The sequence below is a fragment of the Cynocephalus volans genome, chromosome 3, assembly GCF_027409185.1.
Source record: "Cynocephalus volans isolate mCynVol1 chromosome 3, mCynVol1.pri, whole genome shotgun sequence".
NCBI lineage: Eukaryota > Metazoa > Chordata > Mammalia > Dermoptera > Cynocephalidae > Cynocephalus > Cynocephalus volans.
In genome coordinates this window covers 99,023,097-99,034,670 of record NC_084462.1, presented here as the reverse complement: position 1 = coordinate 99,034,670, position 11,574 = coordinate 99,023,097, and positions in this window count along the sequence as shown.

The following is an 11,574-nucleotide window of genomic DNA, read 5'->3' as shown; positions in this document are numbered from 1 at the left end:
GATTGATGAGTTTCCTAAGAGTCAGTAGACACCAAGAAAAGTTGCTGAACTCTAGCTATCTTCCCACACTTCTCAGTTTTGGGGTATGCACCTTTTGGGGGGGGCTAAAGGAGTGGAAAAGATAAAGCCAAATTTCTCACATCAGGAACTAGGTACTGGGAAGAGACGGATTTTGGAAACCCTCAGGAGAACCCACAAGGGAAAGGACCAGCAACTACATGCCTGCCACATGGAGGGCACTCATGGTAACCTTGAGCCAAACAAGCAAGGACAAGTGACCAAGCAGAGCACCCAACCTCATCACAGCTAGTTAAATAAGGAGGTATTTGCCCTTGTTCCTCTGCTACATGGCCTGAATGTGATAGAAAAACTCCTGACAGAAGATGGAGGAGGGAGAAATCGATGCTTTATGGAATAAAGGGAGAAAAAGAACTTTGAATTTAATTTAAAATTAAAATTCTGAAACAACATAAGACTCTCCTTTTTTTAACTTTCTAATTTTTAATTTTTTTATTGTTCATGTTTATGGGGTACAATTTGTCAAAGACTCTTCTAATAATAGAAAGTGACTGGAACCTTCTGCAATCTAGCCAACATATGAGTATTATTACGGTATCTGTTACTAATTGCATACAATTAGGTACTATAGTACTTAATTGTATCATAGTACAATGAAGAAGAATAGTAATTATAACTTTATGCCGAAACAAATTGAAATTCTTTAATAAATATATTTAGTTATATCTTCCAATGCTTTCTAAACAATTAAGTTTTTGTTTAGAATGAGGATGGCCATATTTTCATTATTTGATGTTCTCTCCCTTTTTCTCCCTTGTCTGGATTATGTTGCTGTTGCGCAGTCAGGATACTTATGCCCCTTGGTATCCCCTACAGCAGCACAATAAAAATGACTTGAAAAAATAATCTGAGGTGAGAGTCGTCAAGGGGTCCCTCTTCTACCTTTTCAATGCCAAAATTCAGACATGCTACAGGGTCTCTGCATGGACTACCAGGAGCAGGGATTTCAGCAAAGAGCAACAACTGAATGGGATAAAGATGTGATTAAACAAATATTCAAAGAGGAGGCCTTGGAACTCCTTGGCAGTGTGAGGAAATTTATCCTGGTGGAAGATCATGACACCTATTTTTGCAGAGGGCCAGAAGTTGATTTTATAGGTCACTATGGATGACATCGCTTGTAATAGCTCCCAACTCATGCCCATAATAGCTTTTGCCAAATTCCACTAGAAGGAGTAATATAAGGAGTCAAAGGAGTACAGAGGGAAATTATTAAATTAAAATGAATTAGGAAATCAACAAACTAAGAAAATAAAAAATTCAAGATTAGATTGTTATTAAATACTTGTAGCTGGAGGAAAGAGTTCTTTTCCACTTCACCGTGAGCAATACTAACAGCCCTATAGGATGACATTCACGTCAAGAATTATGCCACCATAAGGTAATGATAAATTCTGCAGTCTGCATGAAAATCAGTCCACCTCATCAAGAATGTCCACCTAAAGAAGGGAGCTAGAGAGCAACAGAGCACAGACAAACAAAAAAGGTGTTCAATATGTATTTGCTAAAATGAGAATGATATGGTGGCATAGGAAGACTTCTACAGAGATCAAAGAGATTGTGAACTACTCTGAAGACCCTACCAAGAATAGAATTTCATAGATTACATTGATAGGAAATTGGTGGGGCAGGGCGGGGGGAGGAGGAGAGAATACTTTCATGATACTTCCCTTTATTATTTGTTAATCTTACCACTTTGGTTATATTGAATTCCCAGGCTAATTGTGGTCTGGAAGACTTAATAATTAAAACTAAGATAAGTACTAATGGTTGAAAACCTAGCATTTGTAAATAACTGAGCTTTTCAATATCTTAGACCAAAGTCATAAGTAACATTGGAATTTCAGGCACCATCACAGTGAGAAGAGGAGCCTTTTCAGGATTGGCTGCAAACTGATAAAATTTGTAAGATATTGTCAGCCGAGTACTACATACTAATATGCTATTCTACAAAGCTGATGTTTCTGACCAAGGCAAAAAAAAAAAAACATTTTGGCGTTCACTGATGATGAATTTAAGCTAATCTAACTCATTGCTCAAATGTCCTTGTCACCACAGTAGCCTCACAGGGCCACGGTTAACATGATACTCAGGTCTGACTTCAGATTTTTTTAAAGTCTGGCATGAAATTTCCATAACCCATGAATAAAATAAATGTGACTAGTTCTATTTCAGAATATTTTACATCCAATTACTTGTTATAAAGCCCTAAAGAGATACTGGAAACCCTAAAGTTATAACGTCTCCATTTTGGATATTTCTGAGTTTCTTGGGGAAAAAAAGAGAAAGGTGAATCCACTGCCACAGAACTAAAAAAGCTGAAACTTACTGCATTAAAAATTAAGCATTACTTATTACTCGGGAATTCAAAATACCTCTGAATTATAGTACATTTTGGAAAATGGACGAGGAATTGGGCTGGGAAGCATATCTAGCTTGACTAGAGGCAGCACAACTGCTAAGAGAATAATATACACTTTCACCCCCAGGGATCTGGGAAATACACACAGACAAAATAGTCAAGGGCTTAAAATTTAACTGTGGGAAATTTACTACAGCTAAATGGAGAAGAAAACAGGCTATCCCAGGGGAAGCAAGTAAATGGTAGTGTAGAATGCAATTAAAGCAATGGCAAAGTAATTCACCACTACTGTTTGTTTGATCCAGTCACTCTGAGCAAAGGCAGCTGCAACAAGGGAACAGTCCTCTCTATCTACTCCAGCATCTGGGGAATTCAGGGATTTCCAGCACAAAGACCCATCAGTTGAAGGGCGATGTGACAGAGGATTCAGGGAGATTGGTTGGCTAATGGACAGGGAATAAATTCTCCCAGAACGCTCCCTGTTCAAACCATTGGAAATGGAGTCGCCCTTCAGATAATCTGTATGCCTGTTTCTTTTTTCCATTTTCAATTTATAATAACAATAACGACCTAGACATAGGACATTTCCTGGGCTTTAATGACTGTCTGAGGTTAATGGCCCTCAACTACACCTCAGGCCATCAACCCCTCCCAGCTGGTCATTAATCTCCAAGAAATATCCTGTTCCAGGGTCATTATTGTTTCAATATCAACTATACCTTAAAAGCTTTATGGATTCTGAAAATACAGATCTTTTGCCAATGGAGGTTATAAAACCTGTTTAGAATTTTGAAATTATCTGGAGTTTGACCTCTCAGAGATGTTTTCTTCAAAACTAAATTTTGTTTATGAGAACGCTCAACATTATTTTTGTTTTTTATTTACATTTTCTCAGGAATGAACTCTATTAAATATTATAAGGATTTAAACAAAAATCAATTGATAGTGGGGAAAAAGTTCAGCTTTAAAGGGAAGGTACCCTTTCTCCTGAACAGCAGCACAATCCAGCCTTTGGGAACACATATTATTTGTGAAAATAGCTCCCACAATGGTTTATATGCTTAAGTGTCACCAGATTATATTCCATGCATAGAATTTTCAAAATGTATCTAAATCTAAAGTCTGTTCTTTCACTTTCATAAGAAATACCCCTATTTATACATTAATATTATTGCAACAAGCATTTCATTTGCTGCAGAATTTTCCATAAAAGGAGGGGCTGAGATGAAAGTGAAATACAACTTCTGGAAGGCGCAGTTATTAAGATTCTGATTCAGTAGCAAAAGGGAGGATGTTTGCCCACAATAGGGGGACAGGCCACGTACAAGGAAATCCAACTAATGGCAATAGGGGCATGTCCCAGTAAACAAAAAGACAATGGAAATATGGGGAGTTGGGCAGGCAGAGCCTTGGAGGGATGTAGAAGCAGTGGATGGACCTTAGCTTTGGGGAAGACATTAGGGTCAAAGACCCATGCATGAGGTTCTGACAGAACATAGTCTAAATGCAGAATTAGCCAGAACTGTGTTCCCAGGTTTGGTTCCAGACCCTGAAACTGAAGAATAAGGTAGGACACTGGTCACAAGAATGAAGCACAAACTCAGGTACCAGCCCAAGAGCACAGAGTCAGAGAAACCAGGAAGACAGGCTATTTTGGTCTGCTAATACTGCTATATAAAAATATGCCATAAACTGGGTAACTTAACAGAAATTTATTTCTCACAGTTCTGAAGTGTTGAAGTCCAAGATCTGGGGACAGCCAGTTCAGTTCCTGGTGAGGGCCCTCTTCCTGATGTGTAGACAACCACCCTCCTTTTGTATGGTAGAAAGAAAGAAATCTCTCTTGTATCTCCTCTTATAAGAGTACTAATCCCTTCATGGGAGCTCCACCCTCAGGACCTCATCCAAACCTAATTACTTCCCAAGGGCTCCACGTCCAAATACCATTACATTGAGCATTAGGAATTCAACATATAAGTTTGGGGGGACACAAATATTCAGTCCATGGCACAGACTGACTGAATTCTACCTGAGTTAGACTCCTTATGATCAGTGATGGAGTGATTTTGGAGCTGTCAGACTGTGGGACAGAAAATCGAACAGGTCACGCAAAACTATCACTTCAATATTCTATTTCCAGAAGAAAAAAAAAACACAACTTTTATTGGATATGCCACTTGAAGATTTTACACTAGGTCATATAAATGTGAAAACTACAAGGTGTCAGTTCTCGAAGCATAGAGTGGAAAAAAAACAGCTTAGCAGAATTCTCAAAATAAACTCTTCACCAGAAGGAAATAAATCTTTTAACTCATAGAAAATGAAACAATATATTCCTGTTTTTCTACTTGACTGCTATTTTAACACTTTCTGCAAGTACTAAAGTTGACATACCATTATTAACACTGGAATATTTTAACTGTGAAATCAGGAAAGCCTGAGATGAAAGATGATTCTGAAATAGACTCTGAGATAAGGGCTAGAGTGTAAGTAGTTTATTTGAAAAACTGTTTCAATGATTCTTAAACCCCTTGCCTACTTTTAGAATTAAATTTGAGACAGGAAGTGATGTCAGAAAGTTGGTAATAAGAGTCATCTAGCTTCGCTTCCCCCACACACACACACACACACAGAAATCTAACTAGCAACTATACCTATATAATATTGGCTATAATACCATTGTGAATATCCCAAAAACTGGGAGAGAGGCTGAAACAGCCTTGGGAAAAGCTGTGATCAAATGTTAAGAAGAATGGTTCTCTTGATCACACTGCTCTTCTCCCAAGTCAGCACAGCACCAAACACAGAAATTTTTTCTGGACCCACAGTTTCTACAGTGGAATAAGTGAGACATTCAGCTTACCCACTATTCTGGGACTCTTCACAGGAGGCTCACTCCTTTCTCATCTCACAAGAAACATTAGGAGTACTGGCAGGGGTAGACTACTAGGAATCAGTTAGAAACAAAGAATGAGGAGGGGGCTTACAGTGACTTATGATCTTGGTTGTTGCTCTGCATTCCAGCAGAGGAACCACTCCAGAGAAACCAACCAACAGCATCACATTGCAGGAAACATGGTCCACAGGCCTTCCAGGCTCAGATCCCTAGCCAGCTTTCTCACATAGCCTGGGTGTTCTACTTAAGTATTCCTCAGGTTGAGAGGAAACTGTAGGTCAGCAATTATCCATAGAGAGAACATCTGGCCCTACCCAACTCCAGCTGAAGCACAGTATCTCCACCAAACCTCAGTGCTCTGCTTAAGTCTACCCCGGGGTGAGAAGCAAGTCCAAGTCAACACATATCTATGAAGCATAGCCTATAGCCCTGCCCACTACATGTGGCTTACTAACAACCTGAGAGAACTCACCCAGCCTTGGAGTCCATCACACAGCCCTGACCAACTACAATTCCAAACAAAAGTACCACCCAGCTAAGGAAGACAACCTACAACACCGCCTGATCAGAGATGATCACAGAGCCCATCCAGCAACCCCAACTGATGGCAGAGTCCAGCTAGTGGTCTCATCAGACCATACAGCATATAGTAATACCATTAGACCTCAGAGCACAGCAGGCAACCCAACTCAACTGGAGAACATGACACCAAGATCTGCCTGTCTGGGGTGGCTACCAACCAGCCCATCAAGTATCCCAGGCTAGGCTCATAGTAAAGGTCTATTACCACCAAAGAATAACTCCAAAACCCAGAAGAGATGGCTGTCTCCTCAAATGTGCAGCCATCAATATGACAAAAAAATAATAGAAAATCAAATAATAGAAAATCAAAGAAATATGACACCACCAAAAGAAACTAGTAAAGTTGTGGTAATGGGCCCAGAAGAAATGAACATTTATGAAATAACACATAAAGATTTCAGAATAATTCTGTTACAAAAAGTTAAGAGAACTACAAGAAAATATAAATAGAAATTAAATAAAATTTGAAAAACAATTCATAAACAAAATGGGAAGTTTGAAAAAGAAATATGAATAATAAAGAAACAAATAGAAATCCCAAAGATACAGAATACAATACCTGAGCTAAAATATTTGATAGAAAGCTTCAACAGCAGACTTAATCAAGCAGAAGAAAGAATCAGTGAGCTTGAAGATAGAACATTTGAAATTATACAATCAGTGGAACAAAAAATTTTTTAAATGAGAAAAAATAAAGAATGTCTATGGGATTAATGGGACCCTATCAAACAAACTAACATTCACATAAGAATTTCTGAAGAAGAGAGAGAAAAAGGCCTACAAAGCATATTTAAGAAAATAATAGCTAAAATTTCCTAAATCTGGAGAACAAAACAACATCCAGATACAGGAAGCTCAGAAGTCACCAATCAAATTCAACCCAAAGAGGATTTCACCAAGATGCATCATAATCAATTAAAAATCAATGACAAAAAGAATACTGAAAGTAACAAGAGATGAGAAACATATTACATTCAAGGGAGCCCTAATACAGCTTCCAGCACATTTTTTAGTAGAAACTCTACAGACCAGGAAAGAGTTGGATGACATGTTCAAAGAGCTGAAAGAAAAAAACTGCCAACTAAGAATACATTATCTGGCAAAGTTTTTCTCCAGAAGTTGGGAAGAAATAAAACTTTCCCAGATAATCAAAGGCTAAGGGATTCATCACCACTAGGCTTGCTTTACAGGACTTGCTAAAGGGAGTTCTTAGAGATGAAATAAATGGCTACTATAAACAACAAAAAAAATATGAAAGTAAAAAACTTAATGGTATAAGTAATACATTGTCACACTTACAATTCTCTAATATTGTAAGGGTGTTATATAAAGCAATTTTATTACTACAAGGAGAATTAAAAGACAAAACTAATAAAAATGACTGCAACCACACAAATTGTTAACAGACACAAATTAGAAAAATGTAAATTTTTACATCAAAATATAAAAGATGGGGAGAGTGAAAGTGTAGATTTTTTGTATGTGGTTAAGGCGAGATGTTATCAGCTTAAAAGTGCCCATCTTAAGAATAAGATTTCTATGTAGGTCTCATGGTAACCACAAAACAAAAACCTAAAGTAGTCTTACAAAATATGAAAAGGAAGAATTCAATGCATACGACCACCAAAAACCATTGAACCACAAAGTAAGACAACAAGAAAAAAAAGAAAAGAAAAAAGGACTTTCAAAATAATTAGAAAAAAATATTACGAAATGGCAGTAGCAAGTCCTTGGTTATCAATAATTACCTGGAATGTAAATTGATTAAATTCTCTAATAAAAAGACATAGACTGGCTGAATAGATTAAAACAAAAAAAATATTCAATCATATGCTGCCTACATGAGATTCACATTACTAGTAGGGAAACACATAGACCAAAAGTCAAGGGATAAAAAAAGACATTCCATGCAAATGGAAATCAAAAGAGAGCAGGGGTAGTTATACTTATATCAGACAAAATAGACTTTAAGCCAAAAACTAAAAAAAGGACAAAAAAATCATTACATAATAATAAAAGAGTTAATTCACCAAGAACACATAAAAATTATAAAAATATATGCAACTAACATCCGAGTACATAAATAAATAAAGCAAACATTAAGAGATCTGAATGGAAAAATAAACTGCAATACTATAACCTCATACCCCACTTTCAACAATGGACAGATTATCTAGACAGAAAATCAATACAGAAACATTGAACTAGAATTACAGTTTAGACCAAATGGACCTAACAGACATACACAGAACATTTAATTCAACAGAAGCAGAATACACATTCTTCTCAAGCACACACAGAACATTCTTCAGGATAGATCACACGTCAGGCCACAAAACAAACCTTAACAAATTTAAGAGAATTGAAATTAAATGAAGTATCTTTTTGGATCAAAATGGCATGATACTAGAATTCAATAACAAGAGAAATTTTGGAAAATACACATATGTGGAAATTAAACTGCATGTTTTTGGAGCCGGGGACTGGACCCTCCTCCCACAATCAGACATACTGCCAGTGCCACAGGGCCTACCCAGGGTCCTGAGGCAAAGAGCCGGGGACCAGACCCCCTCCCACTACCAGGCACACCACCATCACCACCATCAATTAAGTGAGGAGCATGCCAAAAACATCACCTCCATGTGGGTGGCCCACCACAACCACCATCATAACCACAGCTGCCGTGAAAGTGGCTAGATGCCACAACCACCACACAGATCGTCTGCCAGCCACTGGAGGGCATTGACACAAACAGAGTCACCAGCATAGATAAAGAAAAGAAGAGAATGTATCCCCTCTACAAAGCCCATTCCAGAGTGACAGAAGAAGGACCTGCTCTATGATAATATTGGGGGATCTGAATACACCTCTCAGCATTGGACAGATCATCTAGGCAACAAATCAACTGAGTAACCATTATTCTTTCAGAAGAAGAGAAGAAATCTAGGGTAATTAGAGGGGAGAGGGAGAAGGAGAGGGGGATGGGGAGAGATTAGACAAGGGGGCTTAAAGAATAAAGTATGATTTGTAACAATATGTATAATAGTAATATTAATTTGATCAACATATGTCCACATTGAACCCCCAAAATATGTATAATCAATCACGATTCAATAAAAATTGTAAAATTTTAAAATTTTTTTTTAATAAACTGTTTTTAAACAACCAATAGGTCACAGAAGAAATAAAAAAGGAAATCGAAAAATACCTGCGACAAATGAAAATGGAAACACTATATACCAAAACATATGTGATGCAGTAAAAGCAGTCCTAAGAAGTAAATTTATACTAATAAACACCTATATCACAAAAGAAGAAAGATTACAAATAAGTAATCTAACATTAGACCTCAAAGAACTAGAAAAAGAAGAACAAACTAAGACCAAAATTAGCAGAAAGGAGATAAGAAAGATCAGAGCAGAAATAAATGAAATAGAGACTAGAAAAACAATAGAAAAAAATCAACAAACCCTTAGCTAGACTAACTAGAATAAAAAGAGAGGCTACTCAAGTAAATAAGATCAGAAATGAAATAGGAAACATTACAACCGATACCACCAGAATGCAAAGGATTATAAGAAACTCCTATAAACGATTACACACCAACTACTTGAATAACTTAGAAGAAATGGATAATTTCCAAGACGTATATAGCCTATAAAGACTGAATCATGAAGAAACAGAAAATCTGAATAGACCAATAATGAGTAAGGAGATTAATTCAGTAATACAAAGTCTCCCATCAAAGAAAAGCCCAGGACCGAATGGCTTCACTGCTGAATTTTACCAGACATTTAAAGAATACCAGATCTTCTCAAACTCTTCCAAAAAACTGAAGCAGAGGGAATACTTCCAAACTTATTTTACAGGGCTAGCATTACCCTGATACCAAAGCCAGATAAGGATACTGCAAGGAAAGAAAATTACAGGCCAATATCCCTGATGAATTTAGATGCAAAACTCCTTAGCAAAATATTAGCAAACTGAATTCAGGAACATAGTCAAAGAATCATTTCCCATGATCAAGTGGGATTTATTCCTAGGATTCAAGGATGGTTCAACACATGCAAATCAATAAATATGATACAAATATTAACAAAATGAATGATAAAAATCATATGATCATCTCAATAGGTACAGAAAAAGCATTTGACAAAACTTAACACCACTTCCTAATAAAAATTCTCAGCATATTGGGTATGGGGGGAATGTACCACAACACGGTAAAGACCATATTTGACAAATCCATAGCTAACATCATTCTCAATGGTGAAAAGTTGAAAGCTTTTCCTCTAAGATCAGGGACAAGACAAGGATGTCCACTCTCACCACTTCTATTCAACATAGTACTGGAAGTCCTAGCTGAACAATTATGCAGGAGAATGAAACAAAAAGCATTTGAATAGGAAAGGAAGAAGTAAAACTGACTCCATGATGCTGAGAACATGATCTTATATACAGAAAACCCTGAAGAGTCCCCTAAGAAACTGTTAGAACTGGTAAATGAGCTAAGTTACAGAATACAAAATCAACATACAAAAAATCAGTCGCAGTTCTGTATACTAATAACAGACTACCCAAACAGAAAATTAAGAAAACAATCTCATTTATAGTAGCAACAAAAAAATTAAATACTTAGATGTAAATTTAACAAAGGAGGTAAAAAGAGATTTGTGTATGAGTGTGTGTGTCACTCCAAAACTCATATCAAAGAGATTTAATGAGCCTAAAGTTTGTACAGAAATAGTCACTAAGAATAAACATAAGGAAAATAGCATATCTGAGTGTGTACTGGAAAAACAGTGAACTGAAATGAGGTTCTACGGCCTTGCCTGGCTATGAACCTTAAAACCAGGCTCACTAACAAAAATATCCAAGAAGAATTTGCAAAGTTTGAAGTGAGGACAGCAAGGTGAGCAGAAGAAATCATTCTCCATCCCTCTGAGGCAGCGGAGGGGCCAGAGCCCGGGGAAGCTTCCATTCAGGCAGGGCTCAAGTACCCAGCCAGTCCCCCGGCAGCAGGAAAGCAAAGGCCCAGCTACACAGCCTGAATGTCCAGCCCGGAAACCAAGCAGGTGCTTTCACAATAGACTTCCACACAAAGGCAGCAGCGTTCCTGGCACCAAAGGAGCAGGACGTGAGATGTCTCTCAATGAATCTCCTGCTAGGGACAGGGCAGGGCATACAAAAGTTAACAAGGCAAAAACAGCTGCTCTAAAGCTGCACTGGGTGTTAATCAAGCCATTTCCCCAATAGCAGGAAGGCTTATATCAAAGACCTTAATCTGCCCCCAAGGCCCTCTTTTTACCTTGATTTAACAATTCCCATTGATAGCAATCTGCTGTCCTCATCCCACACACGCGGCAAGGCTAGGGCCCTGCTACTCTACCAGCTTGCCTTTGGTAGCCCCTCAAGGAGAAAAACTCCCCAGGAAGGAGATAGAGCTTTATTTTTTATCCCTGTTGAAGTCCCTATAACATCCATTAACGACTGCGATAACCTTGGTCCAGGGCATTTCCTGGAGAAGCTATACCAGCTGGGGTTAATGAACTCTCCCTACCATTAATTCCTGGGAGAGGCCATTGGCCTGAATTGTTACTTAATTACTCTTCTGTGTACAGCTTCATAAAGCAATGAAATGCCTCCTTTCAGGAAG